The sequence below is a fragment of the Equus przewalskii genome, chromosome 28, assembly GCF_037783145.1.
Source record: "Equus przewalskii isolate Varuska chromosome 28, EquPr2, whole genome shotgun sequence".
Lineage (NCBI taxonomy): Eukaryota > Metazoa > Chordata > Mammalia > Perissodactyla > Equidae > Equus > Equus przewalskii.
Genome location: NC_091858.1, coordinates 33,953,376 through 33,972,666, shown reverse-complemented (window position 1 = coordinate 33,972,666; position 19,291 = coordinate 33,953,376). Strand labels below are relative to the sequence as shown.

The following is a 19,291-nucleotide window of genomic DNA, read 5'->3' as shown; positions in this document are numbered from 1 at the left end:
TACAGTAAAAGTGCACAGAAAATGTGGTATGAAAACAGCATTTAAAAGGAAATTTATAACTAAATACATTTGTCAGAAAAATTGAATGGAAAACATGCAAACCATAAACACAAAAATTAGATTAAGAACTATATAATCAACCCAAAGAAGGAAGCAAAGATATAATAAAGATGGAAGAAAAAAGCAATGAACTAGAGGACATCATTATGATCAAAGTGATAGCACCACAGACAGGGTTAAAAAAAGAGAAGATTTACAAAAGTGGGTTAATGAGAGAAAACATCTGGAAAGACTATTCTAGAAAAATCAGGGAACACAGAAATAAATAAAATATAAAATGGTAAAATTTAAGAAATACAAAAAGTGGACAAGTCCAAAATAATAGAATATACATCAATATATTTTGATATGTATTAATAGACACATATCTAAAAAGCAATGAAAATGCTGAAGATCTTCCTTTACACAGACACACTCAAACACAATGTCTTAAGCATTACTGCTTTCAAATTTATGAAGAAAAATTAACCCCTGTAAAATATAATTTATTACAAAAAATTTAACCGTTGTGTACTTCACCCTATTTCTTTTTATCTCGGGTAGTATCACATTAATTTTTAAAATAAGACAGATGGAAAATCATAGCTCAACTTCACTCTGAACTTTAATTAAAATTGCTAATACTGTCTTGGAATATTTTCATCTGACAATGGGTGGAAAATTGTCATCCATTTGAATGTATGCATGATGAAATAAATGGTTAAGTATACTCAAGAAACGCAAGAGTAGTTTAATATCAGGAAATCTGTCAATTAAACTGAAAATATCAATGAATTAATAAATTACATGATTATCTCAACAGACACAGAGAAAGCATCTGAAAAAATTCAACATTTTTATGATTAAACTCTCAAAGATAGGAAGTTTACTTAACTTTATAAAGTTTATATAGCAAATCGCAACAAAACAACCACATAGTTTGCCATCCTCTGAACTAAAATGTTTTTTATGTCTACCTTCACCTAGTAAAATATATTTATATTTATCATTTAAACTTCAGCCCCAAATAACGCTCAGAAAACCCTTCCCCTCATAACCACTCCTAAGTTCAACTCCAGCCATTAATGTATATTAATCTTGGTTTTAAAAAGATTTCATGATGTTTTGACCTCTTCAGAGGCCTCGATGGCTGGAGACAGGCTGATCTTCCCAGGGCAAGCTCATTCCTGGGGATAATGAAGAACTCCTGAGAACAGGAAAACAGCTTTCATATGCCAAACAGCCAAGCCTGAGTCCAGACGCTCAACCTCCTGTTACGGGTAACTCTCAAACACCAGGCCACTATTTTCTCTGCCCTAAATGAACCCAGGGCCAGGCAACAGACACCTAGAGACCACCCTGCAGTCCAAAGTCCGCTGACATTACTCACACTAGTCAGTCCCGGGCTCTTCCACCTACCTGTCCAGCCAGCCCCAGGAAAACACAATGAAAGTTCTGGGCAGAGGGGCCGGTCCCATGGCGCTGGGGTTAAGTCCGCACGTTCCCCTTCCGCGGGCGGGGATTCACTGCCCGCGGATCCCAGGTGCAGATGCCCGGGTTAGCAAGCTGTGCTGTGGCAAGCCTCCCACGTATAAAATGGAGGAAAATGGGCGAGGAGGTTAGCACAGAGTCAGTCTTCCTCAGCAAAAAGAGGAAGATTGGCAGCAGATGTTAGCGCAGGCATGGTCTTCCTCACAAAAAAAAAAGTTCCGGGCCGTGCTTTCCCACTGTTTCTCCTGCCCCTGGCTGAGCATGGTGCTTTGTCACGTGGCTCTGAGTGGCCCCCCACTTGCAAGAAATGTAAATCATCAATTCTTTTTCGAAGGCTTTAGCTTTTCCATGTTGACTTTCAGTCACCTCTTTAAATTAAAATCCTGTGGGTATATTTTAATACATAATGGTCCCAAGAACCCTGTATTTCTTCTCTCTTTTTTTTTTGAAGATTGGCACCTGAGCTAATTGTTGCCCATCTTCTTTTCTTTTTTTTCCCCCTGCATTTTTTTTTCTTCTCCCCAAATCACCCCAGTACATAGTAGTATGTTTTAGTTGTGGGTCCTTCTGGTTGTGGCATGTGGGATGCCACCTCAACATGGCCTAATGAGCAGTGCCATGTCCACCCCCCAGATCCGAACCCTGGGCCTCTGAGTGGAGCACACAAACTTAACCACTGGGCCACGGAGTGGCCCCTATTTATTCTCGACACATTTTACTTTTACATTTTTGTGTTACAATTTGCTTCGTAGCCATACACCCTACTAGAATGTCAGTGTCATCTTTTTTTCCTCCTCACTTTATTAAGCACCTAGTGTAGTCCCTTCCATGTGCAAGATGGACACCATTTTTTTAAAATAAATGCATGAACAAATTTATCTAAAATAAAAATAGGGACACTTCATAACATAGCTCCTAAAGTACAGGAAATATTTCACTGAGAAACAAGCATTTATCCTTAGCTGCTTTCATAATTAAATAAAAATTAGTGCAAAGTACTTTACTAAGGAGTTCATATAAGAATATAAATTTTAAAAAGCTGAGGAAAGCTAAAAAAGTGAGATATCTTTAGAATAATTTCAAAATTAAAGACTACAATTGAAAAATTATCACAATAATTTATTCTTTGTAAAATTGAAAATCAGTAAAGTAGTCATAACTCTGGCATAATATCACTATATCCTAAATTCTAAGAAACATATTTTCTCACTAAAGAGTTCTTTTTCAAAAATCTGGGGTGTCATGCAATTGATATGTATATTTAATTGATAATGTTTTATTTTCCCTCCCCCCTTATTCAAATGATAGTATTCCTTAAAATTAATGGTTTTTAATAAGAACACTAACATAATTAAGAGAATATGCAAAAAATTAAATATGAAAGAAACAAAAGCAATTATGGAGTTTTGGTTAGTGGAAACAGATGCTCATAGAAAGACCATCTTTAGTCAAAAGCAGATCTAGACACACCAACAGGTGCTACATTCTCAGGGAAGTGCTCCTTCATTATGTCACTAAGCTATTCTTTGCATACCTTCTCTCTGCATCTATTTTCTATTCACTCTACTAATGAAAGTTTAAATTTAAGAGTTTTTTTGAAAATGAATTTGGCATGAGGTAACAGCATTAAAAATAGTCTTAAAAGAGAAAAGTACAGCTTCAATTTTACGTATTGTTAAAGACAAACTGTTCTGTTCAATGCGTATTTCAGAATTCCTCATAATAATCAGCTCTCAGTAAGAGAAAGGTCCAGAATGTCCATCCTAGTGGTATTAATATATTTCCAATATCTATTCTAATCTACTTACAAATTTCAGAAGGGAAAAATTACTGGATGTGTGTATGATACAGGGAGATAAGAGAATAGAATTTAACTCAAAAATAATGACTTTTCACTAAGTTCTCAATGAAGGAAATGAATTTTTTCACATAATCATCTAAAAACCAATCTTTACTTGCAAATCTACTCCTGGAACTTAATTTGCATGGCACCGTGGCGGTTCCATGACATTGATTGACAGACATTGGTTTAGAGCAGGTAGATCAGGACCATGAGTCCTCACTCATCAAGTGGCTCAATACAATGAAAATATTTCCCATTCTTAGAGATGTTGGAATAATCAATTGCCTCACAACCATTGCTGCCTATCCTGTGTCCCTGTGGTTGAATTCTGACATAACGCGGTAAGTTCAGTGGAAATGAATAGCTGCGGTTTAATTCAGTAACATCATTTTATACATAGATGTCATGACTGAAGAGCATGCGGTAGGCAGACAGGAAGAAAGAAAGACAAAACAAAAATATTTTTACTAATCTTTGGGATCTAATGCAAGACATATATAGATGAAGTTCACCTGGATGTACACACACACACACACACACACACACACACGCACACGCACACGCACACGCAAACTACCTGGATGAAATGGTAAAGGAAATAGTGAAATTGAGAGAGAAGGGGAGAGATTTCTCTCAGCACCTCCGCTATAGAAGTACTAAATAGATTAAAGACTGTGACCTTTACCTGGGGAGAAGATACACAAATTCCATGAAGGAGAGTTCACATCTCTCCAGTCAATGTTCTGAACTAGGCTGGTGCACAGGACGTCTGGCCGGAGCTCCTTATGAATAATTCATATCTCATCTATCTTTTGAAGAGGTGTTAAATTGCCCTTTTGGCATGTCTGTGGTTTCTGAGGAATGTGTTCACACCTCATTATCACTCAGTGATGGACTCCTGAGAGGGTATGTAATTGTCTTCCAACCAAGGTCTTTGTCAGTCCAGTAATGCATGATTTCAGGACAGTCTGAGTTCTCTTGTGACCACAGAGGTAAAAAAGCTCTGGAGGAAAAGAGGACAGTGATATTTTTTTCCCCTTAACTTTTAGAGCAATTTTACTATTCTCTAATATTTCCTTCAATTAGAATCCACTTACTCTACTTACCAGTTTCTTCAAAACTAATCTCAAAAGACGAGATATTAGAAAAATTATGGTTTTTTTCATAAATGTGGTCAAAAAGTGCTACAAGACCTATTTTTCCAAATACACACACCTTCTCCCTACCTTTCACCCATGAAACAGTCACTAGGAGTCATTGACTACTTTAGCCAACTTCACTTATTAGTTATTTTAGTAAAATTCCAAAAACTTACGTGGAAATTCTCTCTCCTTTTACAGGCTAGAAATTGATTTCAAGATAACATAGTTGGTAAATGGTGGATTGAGGTCTCTCTTCAAATTGTGCTCTAAACAAGTATGAGAAACTGCTTCCAAGGATCTTAAAGTTCTCAAATCAGGGTGCTTCCTTTCAGTTCAAATGCCACATTCTCTTGAAAAATTACCACAGTAGTATTTTCAGATCATTAAAAACCCTTGTCTAGAAGCAGAGTTCAGGAGAGGAGTAAAGAGGAATTCATGGAAGCATGTGCAGCTGGGAATATGAGTTTCTAAAGATAGAGCTGCACACTGTGTAATGTCTTGACTTGTGTGTGTGTGAATGAGGGAGTGGGAGCAGAGAGGATAAGGGTACTCCTTAGCAAGGTGCCGCAGTACTCCAAATTAGAAATAATAATAATCTCGTTAAATCATATTGAGGTAGAAAAGGAGAAAAGGGATGGCATTGAGAATTACTTAGACATTTTAAGTCAATAGATTCTTGTGATATAACGGATATGGAAGATTTAGAAAAAAATGTGTCACATCTAGAAAATGTGACTCAATGATGGAGTTTTCATGTACTAGGAAAAAAATACTAGAGGAGAACCAGATTTAGTCGGGAAGATTGTAAGTTTGTTTTGAGATGCAAAGAATTTGAGTTAGATGCTTGGCTCTAGAGCTCAGGAAAATTGTAGATGATAGAAATGTGAGAGTCATCTAAATATAGGTGGAAATTAAGCTATTAACAACAACACAAGGAACTCACATCATGTGGGGTCCTCAGAAACAGGAACAGTGTGAGAGCCCTGGCAACCTAGGGAAAAGCCAACGTGTAGAAAAGTGTGACTGGTTCTTTTTAGCATTCATTTGTATATTGAACAAAGAAAAAGATTGAGAATCTCCTATACACAAAGCATTTGTCTCGGTACTAGGTACATGAAGTTGTAGAAATCCATCCCCTTCCTTAAAGAGTTTTATAATCTTGTAGAGAAAGTCATTCATGTATTTCAGTCACACTTTTTTCATTCGTGATGCAAAACATCAGTGGCTACTATACACCAGAAATTGTTATAGGGATTAAAGGATGAGTTATGTTAAAGAAAATGACACAATCCTGGATGTCTAGGAATAAAAGCCTAGTGGTATTGTAGATTCAAAACAATGATAACCATTGCAAAGCACATGCCAGGGTCACATCAAGGTTATGTACTGGGAGCTGCTGAGAAACACTGGAATGAAAGATGAACCCTGGTTGAAGTAATAATGGTGTTTTTCATAGGGGAAGCACTATTCAAACCCCATCTCCAGACAGAGAAAAGGAGAAGAACTGCATGCAAAGGGAAAAGAATGTGCAAATACATGTAGACATGAAGGAGCAGCATAATCTGAAATCAATTGGTTCCATGTAAGTGGAGCCACAGGGGCATCTTTGGAGAAGAGTGGACAGTATGTATTGGGTGTGGAATAGAGTGGGGGGTTGTGTGAGAGATAATGAGAGAGTGCAAGAGAGAAGCGGGTAAAATTGTAAAGACCCATACAGATCAGCACTATGATACTGATAGTCAATGCAAAACACAAAGTAGGAAATAGCGTTAAAAAAGAATCACATCGTTTAACTATTTTACTTAACTTAAAACATATAATGCTCACCCACTTGTCAATCTTTAGTTGTAGGGCCAATAACAAGAACTTTTCTTTCAACTTAGTTTCATTGATTAGAGTTTGTGTGTGTGTGTGTGTGTGTGTGCAAAAACATACCAGTGTGCTTATCAAATATGATTTCAAGTTTTAACTTAATATTCAAGAAAACAGCTTTCTTTGGCGCTGATGCTTTACCAGTTTATTCAATGCTTCTTTAAATTACAAAATATTAACTAACAGGGAAAAGTGAAATAAACAAGTTCGGGAACAACTGATTCTTAGAATGCATGCGACTCATTTGATGGACAAGAGATGGTATGCTATCAACAAGCATTTGAGTGCTGTGGGCATAAGTCAAAAGGTTTATGGAGGAAATAGTGGCAATTGGTTAATCTAGTGAGTTTCTTAATTGGATACTGATTAATAAAGCTTCTACTCTGAAGAGTTGGGTCTTCCTTCTGGAGGCTGATAATTTATAGGGAATTTGTAACAAGATGACTTCTAGCTTTATATTTACGTTTTATAAACACAATTATGGTAGCAGTGTGAAAACTTAAATTTCCTTAAGGGGTCATCAGAAAAGGCTAAAAAAGAGTCTCCATCGTAGATAATTATGGAAGACAGCAGATTTTGCTGCAAATGTAACTATAGACTCTGATGCTTTCAGTTTCTACTCAGTCATTCCTTCTACATCTGCTATTTTTGCATTTGCTTATTTGTTTCTTTCGTCTTTTAATCTTAGTGAGATTTCCATTTGTAAGTCCCTCCAGTTTTCTCTGCACATCAGCTCCTTCATTGCTGAGCTTCCTTTCTTATTCACACTGGAGTCTATGGACTGTTCCATCAGCTAATCTCTGGTGCATATCCTAATCTCCATTTCCCCGTGGTCTTTCTGCACCCTCACATGGAAAAAGAAAAATCCTGAAAAAATACAATAGTGTGGCTTCTCCATGTCGATAGCCAGGCTTTGATTTTGCTAGAAAAACTTGTAGAATTTATGGACAATAAATTCAATTTTTTCCCCCTAGGACAGCTATTTCAAACCTACATCTCTCTTCATCCACCTTCAACCTCATGGACCTTTCCTCTTGTATTCAGCAGACAATTTTGTTCCCGTCCAAATACCCACACAAAAGCAGTCACCAGACAGGCACTCCCTGGATATTTTCCACATTGAAGAATCCCTTTATTGGATTACAATGAAAGTAGTGTCTCTCTTCCTGCCTAAAACTAATTATCACAACTGAGACCTGTGTCTTACCCTCTTCTGCCCCCTTAGAGGCTTCACCCGACTGATCATCCCGTCTCTACTAAATTTTCAACATCTCCCATTGTTGCTCATTTATGTCACAATCAATATGCTCAAATTTCTCTTAAGTTTAAAAAGACCCCCCTTTGTCTCTACATAATCCTACTGAAACAGCTCTAAATAGATGCTTAAATAGATCTGAGCCTAACTCATAGCCACACTTTGTCTTTCTACAGTTGCTCTCTAATGCATCGACCATTCACTCTTCAGCCAGCTTTAATGGGACCCCGCCTACAAGGCCCAGTGAAATTGATACACTTAAAGTATAACAACTTCCTTGTTGCCAAAGCAAATGGATACTTTTACCTCCTCATCTTAATTGACTTCTTGTCAATACTAACCTCCTTGCGGGAAATTCCTCTCCTTTTGGCATCTCTGAGAATACTTGTTTTTCTTTCCTCTTCTCTATCTATTACTTTTCTGTCTCATTTATGGACTCTTTTTTCTTTTATTTGCACTCAAAAATATCGCCTAGTCTATCTCTATGCTCATCTCAATGGGTATAATTTGACGTCCCTTTTTGCTTTTATGGCTTCAATAACCATCTGTTTGCAGAAAGCGCCCAAATGTATTTCCCCAACTCAAATTTCATTACTGAAGCTCACAGTGAGATAGAGCAACCCATCCTGCCCATGTGCTACATAGATCATTCACAGAATGTAAACTCTTGAATGAAAGTCGCCAATCAAGGCTGCATCAGTTTCCTTGGTCGCAGGAGCTTATATATGTTTTTTAAATGAGGCAAATAGAAATAACACATGGATATGTTTGGACACTTTTGGATGTGTAACACAAAAATAATAAATAGCTTTATGCCTTCTGTAGTTGTCCAGCACGTAGCTAGATTTATGACAATTATGCTTTGGTCTAGTCCAATAAGAAAATAAAAAGATTAAATGACTAGAACTTTTTCCTGGGTCAGGTGAAGTCATGGGTTTATTTAGACAGTTTTACTTATTATATAGCCAGGATCAGCTCACAGACACAGCACATATGAAATTCAGTCTAGGAATCATGATCTCAACACAGAGAGAGTAGAAATGTCCTGGAATCTGAAAGCTTAAATGGCACACTGTTATTCTACTTCATATTTTAAACTCCTTTCCAATAAGAAGTTATTACTTCAAACACTGGCTTTCTGCATAAACCATTTATTGAATAGGCACTTACCTATTTTTCAGGTAAAGAACCAAACAAACATTTTGAGAAGTGCCTTGCCCGTGCGTGGCCAAAAGTCAACAGTAGAGAGAAATTAAAGCTATGACATCCCCGTTCTAAGACACGAACTTGAACCTCTGAAATATGTTTACTCCTTAAAGGATAAGCCTATGGCATGAAAAGCAAAATTTGGGGTGATGTTGTCACCTAAAGAAAATAGAGCAAAGAAAGCAGTTCAGGTCAACACAGAGCTTTGAAAACTAAACACAGAAATATGGCTAGAAAGAGATCTTACTTTTTTAAAAGTTACTGTACTCTGCCTGACAATTTTCTCAATTAAAAATATGGATGATACTTGTCACGTAAGTTGGACAAAATAATATGAAAACAGATTTTAAAACAATTTTAATAATATGAAAACAAATTTAAGGAAATAAAATAATAACTGGTAAAGTGATGTGTGTGTGCATATGTGTACACAGAATGCTGATAAGGTATGAGGCAATAGGACTATTCATACATAGATAATTGGACATTCTGTATCAATAGTCTTATAAAAATTAATGCCTTTTATTCAGTAAGTCTACCCATCAGACTATCTTAAATAATGTTTTGTCAATGAAGATTCTATTGTTAAACGTATAAAATTAAAGCATTTGAAACAAATGTTCAATTATAATAGATTATATTATAGTGTATCTCATATAGTAACATATAGCCTTAAAAACTATAAATATTGGTATATTAAATTTATAAATTATGCACAAATATGTAATAAAGCACATGATAACACACAACACCTTTTGGGACATAAATTTGCCTATGTCTGATGTTGCTAGCTTGTTAGCCTAGGATGTGATTGGAAAATGCTTGCAACTTTCTCCTTAAGGAACTCACTTCTTTTCTTGTTCATTGTGCCAAATACAGTGTCAAGAACTTCACATGGATTTCCTCATTTTCTTCCCGTGACACACAACAAATTAAATGCCAGGTAATATTGATGCAATCATGGACGGTGGGCCTCATTATGGACAACGAAAATGAATGTTCTGGCTAATATTTTTGCTTACAGAGATAACTAGTGCTGAACAAATTATTAAAGTGTTTTATCTGAGTCAAGATGTACACACAGACACATAGACACACACACACGTATACATCTTACCCACTTCTATGAGACTTATGTTGTAGATTGAATTCCCCAAGAAGCATACTCTGAGGTGGAGGTTAGTGTGATAGTTTGGTAGAGTTCTCTTATGTAGTAGAAGACAAGCAAAAGAAGCAGAGTTGGGCAAGAGGAGAGCTTAATGGAAAAGCAGTTTCAAGCAGGCGTCACTCATCTCTCTGGGAGATTTCTGAAGCTGGGATGATCCCTTAGTTGTGTCTCAGGTTGGGACAAGGGGGCCGAGTCTATATAACACCACCTCAATTAGTCACCAGATACAGGCCACGGAGGAACAGACTGAACTTGCAGAAGTTTGCTTTCTACAGCCAAGGAAACACTTGCAGGGGTCTGACAACTGGCAGCACTATAAATGTGTTCTATTTCCCAGGCCATGTGTATGTATACAGTTTCTCATCCCTTCTTCTAACTGGAATGGAAAAGAACATATGTTCGAAATTTCTGGCCATGTACCTTGACCAGGAGTTTGTGTTAATCTGCTCTGGAAGAGACAGCACATCTGGCACAGTAACAATCGGGACTGCTGGATGGCTGAGTCTGCTGTAACCTACTCTCATCCCTCAGGATTGATTTAGTCTTTGCAAATGGAGATAGGACAGGAATCACAACTCCAAACCCTTTAGGTCTTTAAGGATGCACTAATATCTGCCATTAACTCCAGAAGGTGATGTTTTTGATTTGATATCTCTGCTAGGATTTCAGAGCCTTTCGCTTGACCTTGTACACAAGATGAAAAACCAATGTGTGTTTGTGCTGAATAATAAGTATACCAATTTCAATTTAGAATGAATTGGGTAAAAGACCAACAGGAGTGTCTACAACCCATGGGATCTGAGCCATGGTCCATCTGTTACCTGGGGCCTGTGTGTCCTCTCTTTATCTTGGCATCCGTGTCAACAGTCCTCCAGATATGTAGAAAGTCCCTTTCTCCAGTGTAAAGTTCTGAATACCACTTAGAAGCTCTAAGGAACTCATTACCTTGTATAATTCTTCCTCTTGGGGACTTAATCTCTCCAGAAACTAGTCAAGGAATATCGACTTTTTAATGCATTGTGTTCTCTGTACCCCATCTATCCCCGAATATGGGCTCCTCATTGCCAGCCAGGCAGCAGGTGATCAGTGAGTGAGCTGGTGCCAAAACCCTGTCCAAGTAACTGCTTTCTGTACTGCTTTTAGTACCAACTGTCACAGGTTAGGGGTCCCAGGGAGTGAACTCTAAGACAGAGATTATTGTAAAGGAGAAAGATTAGGATTATTTTGGGGGTTAATTCCTGTGGAAGCAGGCTTGGGCAGGAGAAGTTGAGCTGAGATTTAGGGTTAAGGAAGGCTTCAGCCAAATCTATGAGGAGATCTGATGCTACAATGGTCCTTCCAAGTTGTCTTGCCTTGGAGTGAGGGGTCAGGCTTTCATATACCCACATTGATGGTTTCTTGCAGGCCACCCTGGAAAGTCGTATGACCTTGTTGAAAATATTTTCCCTCAGCTAAGGTGTTTTCTTTAGGGAACCAACATCTGAGGTCTTTAAGCCAGCAGCATAACCATCAGCCAGGGATTTCCATGATGTCCTTTAAGACTGAACAAGTCACACATCTCTATCTCAGCTTGCAAACGTGTGTTCACGTATTACATCTATAAATCATACTCAGTAAATTACATTGTATTATCAAACATTCTTTAATCAAAAATCCCTTTTTCTACTCACTAAATATACTTATTTTTTTCACTCTCAAGATACTTATTATTTTTAGCCCTCTGATAGTCTCCAAAGATAACAACAAGACTCTTCTCTCCCTTGACTAAGACTCACATTAAGAGTTGGAGTGTATTTCCCCTCCTGTTGGATTTAGGCTAGCCTTGTCACTCGGTTTGCCTAACAGAATGCAATGAAAGTGATGTGCTAGGACTTCCAAGCCAAGGCTTTAAGAATTCTGTCAGAATTTACTTTGCCCTTGCAAGAAAGTTGGCATGTAAGAAGTCGAACTATCGGGAGCCATCGTGTTTTGAGGTAGCCCAAACTAGACACATGGGAAGAGGGCGGCCCCAGAGAGGAGCACTGAAAAATAAACAGGCTTATGGAATCCAGCTTGTACCTTGATACAGAGTTGCATAGATGTGTTTATAAATTATAAAGACAATTTAAAGGACTTTAATGTAAATTAATAAATGTATTCCTTAAACAATATAATGGTCGTGCTGTTGTTTGTAACTTATGATAGTACTAACCCACTAGATTCTCCTTACCTTTATCTAATTTGCCTTCTACAATAATAAACACTATGATATATTCAATTATTACATTTATTAATAAATAGTTAATTTCTGAAATATTTGTGATATAATCTCTCCCCAAATAATTGAATTTTCTCAAAAATTGTTAAAGAATCCATGATATGATTTCATTATTTAAAATATGGCAATGCCTCTAGAAAATTTGACAAAAATGACATGCTAGACAGCACTTACAACAACCTTTCTTCCTCCGTTAGGATTATGAAGTACTTTCTAGGGCTGTTTTGTGCTACGATTTTCATTTTGCAAAAGTCAAGAAAATCAAAGTTATAGTCCCTCCACAACCTTTGACAGAATTAAAGTAGTCATATAACATATTAAAATTTCATCCGATACAGAAGCAGGACCCACCATCTTTATTTATAAAAAGGATTTGTAATTACCATGGGATTCATATAACTTAGATTCATAAAATTTTAGTGTTGGAAAAGATATTAACATTATCACAATCTGACTTCCATGTTGTTACAGGCGATTCTAAATTGAAATTGTCTTAGAATTGATTATAAACACCAAAGTTGAGAAAATCAAATCCATTTTACAAGACATGATATTTTCCTTAAATTTCTGAGTTCAATGATGTCATTTTGAATGACCATCCCTAGAGTGAAAAAGAGGATATCCTTGAAATAATCTGAACTTAAGTCTGTCAAAAGTATCTATAAGTTTAGAGGTAGCAAAACTTTGTGCTGGAACAAATTTCAAATTAAAGGAGTAAAGCTCTGCTTCACTTGTGAATGTTTACAAAGGGGTAATTGGTCCCATTGTGACACCTACCTCCTTCCTCCAAAGAATTGTTTGAAGTCATAAAGCTTTTGTCAAAGTAAAGGATAATGAATAATGTGCAGGTAGGCATGAGTAATGTGCAATCGGGATGAGCTGGAACACGTGGTATATCTTGTCCCAGGTAGTCCTGTGGCTGGAAGGAAAGGCATATATGCTGATCACAGCAGACGTTAATAGAATGCTGATCACAGCACATAACACAGAGCTTTCATGTGTCAGTTTTGCCCTGAAAACTGAGAATTAACAAGAAAACAAAAAGGAAAATAGTAAAAAGTTAGGTTGAAAGATTCTTAATGATACCATCTACATATAATTCATTCATTTTATTCAGTCACAGAATATGCATTAAGCATTTTCTCTTCCCAGGATAAGGCACTAGTGCAGAAAATACAGCAGTAACAAGACAAGATGATCCTGTGTTCCTTAAACTTATATTTTAATTAGGAAGTCACGGAGACCCATAACAAAAAATAATGGATAATTAAAATATTTGGTGGCTTCCTTTGTAAAAATCAACAAATACAATGTTATTTAATAATGTTACTTAAATAATCTTCTTTATATTTCATAAGGTTGCCTTGTCTATAGCATGATAAATAGATTTGAAAGGACCAAGTTTGTATGAGATTGGAAAGGGGATAATGGTGATGTGGACTAGGGTAATACAATTCTCTTGAGAAATGGACAGATTTAGGTATGTTGTGAAGTAAAAACGTTAGAGGTGTGGAATATCCTATAGGGTGTTAGCAAAACAGCTGTGCAGTCTAGGGCTCAGGGTTCTAAACCAGCAGCATGTCTTATCTGTTGCATGGCCCTGGACGTGTTATTAGCCCCATGGGATTATTGTAAGATTTAGTAAATTCATGTAATAGAATTTATCAATGATAGCATTCATAGCAGTGCTGTGTAGTAGATATAAGATGTGAGCCACAGATGAAATTTTGCATTTTCTGAACTTTTTTTTGTTATTGTGTTTGGTCTGGAAGAGTTTCTTGACTCTGCCTTTCCTCAGGTTGGAAAATGCTTGGATAATCTCTCTTCCCAGATTGCTTCATATGAGTTCTCTCTCTCTACTGCTTTTGTGGCTCCCGTTATATACATTTTAAAATGCTGTATTGTATGTTTCTTCTTCATATTTTAAAGTTTCTTTAAAAGAAGTCAGATGGACAAGGCATATTACTTTCAAGAAGAACTTACGTTTCGACAGAAGGGATAGAAATCGGAAGACAGTGGATGGGAAACTAAGTGCTGGGAGAAAATAAAAATTGACAGCTAGAGTTCCCTACAGAATGGAAACACTCCTCGAAAACAAAAGCTAAATAAAGATGGTTTCGGAAAAAAAAATGGAATTATCATAAGCAGAAAGAACCTAGATGAAATATTCAAGGGCATGAAAAATAGAATGCTTCTAATTAGGGATATGAGAATACGAGAAGGAATGATGAATTCTGCAAAGGTCAAATCAAGGAATAACTATAGATAAATATTAAACATATAAAACAATAATAACAATATCTGTCATGCTTAAAATAGCTCCTTTATTAAAATTTGAAAATATTAACTCAAGTCATATATGAAAATGGTTTATGATGTGGGTAAATAAAATTGAAAGATTCCAAGGTTCTTGCATTTCCTAGAAAGTGAAAAGAGTAATAATTTAGATTATAATAAATCTAAATACTTACTCTAGTGTTACCATTTAAGAAATAAAAGAACAATTACTATCAAGCTAATGTAATATGGAAGTTAAATAATAATAAATTTGTTTAACAGAAAAAGAAAAAGAAACAAATCCAAGTAACAAATATATCACATATGGGAAGAGAGCAGAGCTAAACTATACATAATTAAAATCTCATTAAATGTAGGGGCCAGCTTGGTGGCATAGTGGTTAAGTTCACTTGCTCCACTCTGGCGACCCAGAGTTCTCTGACCCGGATCCTGGGTGTGGACCTACGAACCGCTCATCAAGCCATGCTGTGGCAGGTGTCCCACATATAAGGTAAAGAAAGATGGGCATGGATGTTAGCTTAGGGCCAATCTTTCTCATAAAAAAAAAAAAATCAGATTAAATGTAAATAAATCCAATACTCAAGTTAAATACAAATTCAGGCAGATTAGATTTCAAAAGGATAGTGGTTACAGGAATACACGTTAAATACAAGGACAAGAAGATCTTGAAAGTAAAATGATGCAAAAAGCTACACTATTCAACCCTAAAGAAGATTTCAGAAAAGAAGTTTTACCAGACACATGAAGAATATTTTATGCTGATCGAGGGAACAATTCAATAAGACAAAATACAGTTTCAACTTGTTATGTACTAATAACATAAAACAAAAATATTTAAAACAAAACAGAAAGATTTGAGGAGAAATAAATTCACCGTCGAGGTGTAATAATTTAATATAACTCAATCAGTAATGAAAAGAATAAGCAGATACAAATGTTACTGGAGAGAAAATTTGAATGTAATTAACAAACTTGACCTAATTGACTTACATATATCGTTACACCAGAGAAACTACAGCTTCACTTTTTTTCAGGCACAATGAACATTTGCCAGAATTTCCTATATGCTGAGCCATAAAGCAACTCTCAATGAATTCCATAAGTTTGAAAATATTTATAATCTATTATCTAATCACAATGTACTTGACATAGAATTCTGCAATGAAAAAGTAACTAACAAATCTTCAAAGTTCCAAAATGAAGTAATACACTTGTAAATAATGCAGGCTTCAATTAGAAGTCGCAGTTGAGATTTTAAACATTTAATGAATAATGATAAAATTTTCAATGAAAATGCAGTGTGTTAAAACTCGTGTTGTGCAGATAATATATTGCTTATAAGGGAATTTAAGCCTTTAAAGCACATACTAGATTATTGATTTTTCAGCCTTTACCTCCTAAGCATTCATAAGAAAATCTTAGAAAAAGACTAACAAATTAGGCCCCCTCCAAAAAATAGGAGGAATAAAATCTTAAAAATAGGATCAGATGTTAAATAGATAACTAAATACAATAAAAATATCAACAATGACAAAGATACTGTTCTTTCATAAAATTAATAAAATAAATTTCTGGAAAAACTGGTAAAGAATAAAATAAACATTGCAAAAAAACAAAAAATGATATATCAGTTCATGTAATACAAATGGTAAAGGATAATAAGCTACTAGAACTCACAATATAAATACATTAAAAAATGTGGATACACATGGGGGCTGGCCCCGTGGCCGAGTGGTTAAGTTCGCGCGCTCCGCTGCAGGCGGCCCAGTGTTTCGTTGGTTCGAATCCTGGGCGCGGACATGGCACCGCTCATCAGACCACGCTGAGGCAGCGTCCCATATGCCACAACTAGAAGAACCCACAACGAAGAATACACAACTATGTACCGGGGGGCTTTGGGGAGAAAAAGGAAAAAATAAAATCTTTAAAAAAAAAAATAAAAAAATAAATAAAAAAAAAAAATTTGGATACACATGAATTTTTTCTACAAAAAAATACAACCACCCAAGCCACGTACAAGAAGAAATGAAAAATCTTTACAGCCTGTAAATACTAAATAATACAAATTTGTAAAGTAAAACCTTTCCACAAAGTAAATTCTAAGCCTAAATATCTTCATCAGTGTATTACTCAAACTTAGGTAAACTCTTCCAATACATAAAATCAGGGTATTTATGAAATATTTTCTCTTAAAACAGAATTCTACATCCTGATGATATCCACTAAAAGGGCCTAGAACAATGTTCAACTAAACAGGGCAATAACATTTTGCAATAAAATAAAGCATAGTTTCCTTAAAGAATGGCTGATGCGGAGTTCAGTGTACAAGGTTGACCCAGAAGAGCTTGTTATGGCTGAAAGCAAAGTACGCAAGAACTGGCTCTTGTGCTGTCTTACACCAACACATGGGTCAATTCAAGCAACAAAATAATAATTTGTTAAAGGCTTATAACAAATTGAATAAGAAAAATGAATACAGGGTAATATTGAGGGGGAAGGAGAGAAGGAAGAGGGATGGAGGGATGGAGAGGGAGAGACAGACAGACAGACAGACAGATAGACCAATAGATGGAGAGAGAAAGAACTCTCTGGTGCCTCTTCTCATAAGGACACTAAACCTGTAATATCAGGGCTCCATTCTCATGACCTCATTCACCCTTACTTCCTTAGACGCTCCATCTCCAAATACAGCCATACTTGAGGTTAGGCCATCAGCACATGAACTTGGGGGGGCATAACCATTCAGTCCCTAACACATTTTTAAAGTGCAAAGATCTAAAGGACCCCATCCTGCCCATCTTAACCTGGTGATCAATGTAGCATCACCAATCACGGACCCATCTGACATGATGTGCCCCCTGAACTTACGCAAACAGTTCACATTCTCCCGTATGCAGTGTACCTATCTGAAATGTTTTCCCCCAACCTCTTCATCAAGTAAAATCCACAGGTGGGACATTCTATAAAGTGAATAGCCTGGACTGTTAAGATATACCAGTGTCATCAAAGGCTGTAAGAAGGCTGAAAGAGTTGAAACAATGGGTACACTTGAGAGACATAAACCTAACGCCATCTGCTGGGAGTATTTCTGGCAACTGGGGAATAAAGTCTTTTAATCTTAAAGGGGGCTTGAGCTCCACATCAAAACATTCACCACAGTGCAAAGAATTGGATTGGATCATGAATTATACAATTTTATAAAAAAAAATATTCGTAGCTCCTTGGAAAATTCAAATATGGGCTGTATGCAATTATAAAAATATCATTGAATTTATGTTAACTTAGGTGTAATAATGGTATGGTGATTATTTATGTTATTTTTAGGAGATTCAGAATGAAGTAATTTGAAATGGCAAATGTGACAAAATGTTAGAAACACAATAATTTGATATTTCGTGTTCTGTCAAGCATATTGATTCTCACCGGCGAGGAGCATATCTAAGTCTGAACCTTTTCTACTCGAGTAGGTACAGGGCCTCACCTGACATTTTCTGTTTCATTGTTCTTTATGTCCCGGTGTGAATGATTTGATTTTTTAATTGAAAGCATGTCTTTATAAACAACAACTTGCTGGTAATCAATACGTAATATGGGTAAGATGTGAATGTAAACATGAAATAATGATATGGCCTTTGCTTTTGAAGTTCGTTGTCTAGGAGACTAGCCATGGAAATCAAGCATTAAGGGCAGAGCAAGAAATCTCCTTCAACAAATGTTTCTTGATGACCCGACAGGTGCCAGTCATAGTTTTAAGCATGGGGGATATGTCATCAAACAAAAGAGACAAAGATTCCTGTACAACATAGTTATAAAAGATCCACTTTCTATGACTGCTATACATGCCCAGTAAAATATTGGTAATTCCCAACAAAGTTGTTTGTATAGTGCCTAAGACAGAAATAACTAATCGGGTTAATTTACTTTTTGAACAATGTCATAAATAAACATTTCATCAAATAACTGTTTCTTCTATATGACTAACTTTCTCTGATTTTCATGTCGGATTAGCATTTGAATGGGTTAAATACATAAATCTCCCTGGAGAAGAGTAACTGTGTATGTACATAGCAATATTATTGCGCCTTGGGGAATCATAAACTGCATTTTTAAAAAATGATCTCTCAGCTTTCTTGGGAAAATTACTATGCTTATTGATTAGCCCTTTAGAAAAAAATTTTGGAAAAGGATCCAAAACATATTTCATCATAATAATGGAATGTGAGTGACACAGATATTGTACTTCCTCATGACTCATATATTTATCAAATTTTTTTTATGAGAGACTTTGGTACCAAAGGCCATTTTTTAAGGTTCTGTTCACGTATGAAAAGATAAAACATTTCTCATACTCTCACTTGAAGCATATATTTTCCCATGTTCTTAACATAGTTCTCCTGGGTTGAGCCCTCCCACTGCTGAAATTGAGACCAGCGCATTCGGTATTGATACAGCAGAGTTCGACTTGAAAGAAGTCTGATTTCATTTTCAATATAGTGTTTTAATCTGTTCCAGACTGAGAATGCATCCAAATTATGTAGATTAATGAGCTCAGATAAATGTTGGTTTTTCTCACTCGCCTGTAATAGTCTTTCCTACGTGCTTTACGTATGATCCCAGAGTATGAAAAAAAGCATTACAACAGTATAACCTTTCCAGAGTTTTTTTTCTATTTGGCTTCTTTTCTTTAATTTTCCCCAATTTTATGAAACTCCACATAGGA

The 19,291-nt window shown here is 36.1% G+C and overlaps 1 long non-coding RNA gene across 1 annotated transcript in view; it reads right to left on the bottom strand.

The window, feature by feature from the left end:
• The window catches only part of LOC139080073 (uncharacterized), a 263,385-nt gene extending 261,714 nt beyond the window's left edge, over nt 1-1,671 (bottom strand). The window contains exon 1 of the long non-coding RNA XR_011534232.1: nt 1,459-1,671. This is a non-coding gene — a long non-coding RNA (uncharacterized lncRNA). The remainder of the gene's footprint in view (nt 1-1,458) is intronic.
• Between the last annotated feature and the right edge of the window lie 17,620 nt (nt 1,672-19,291).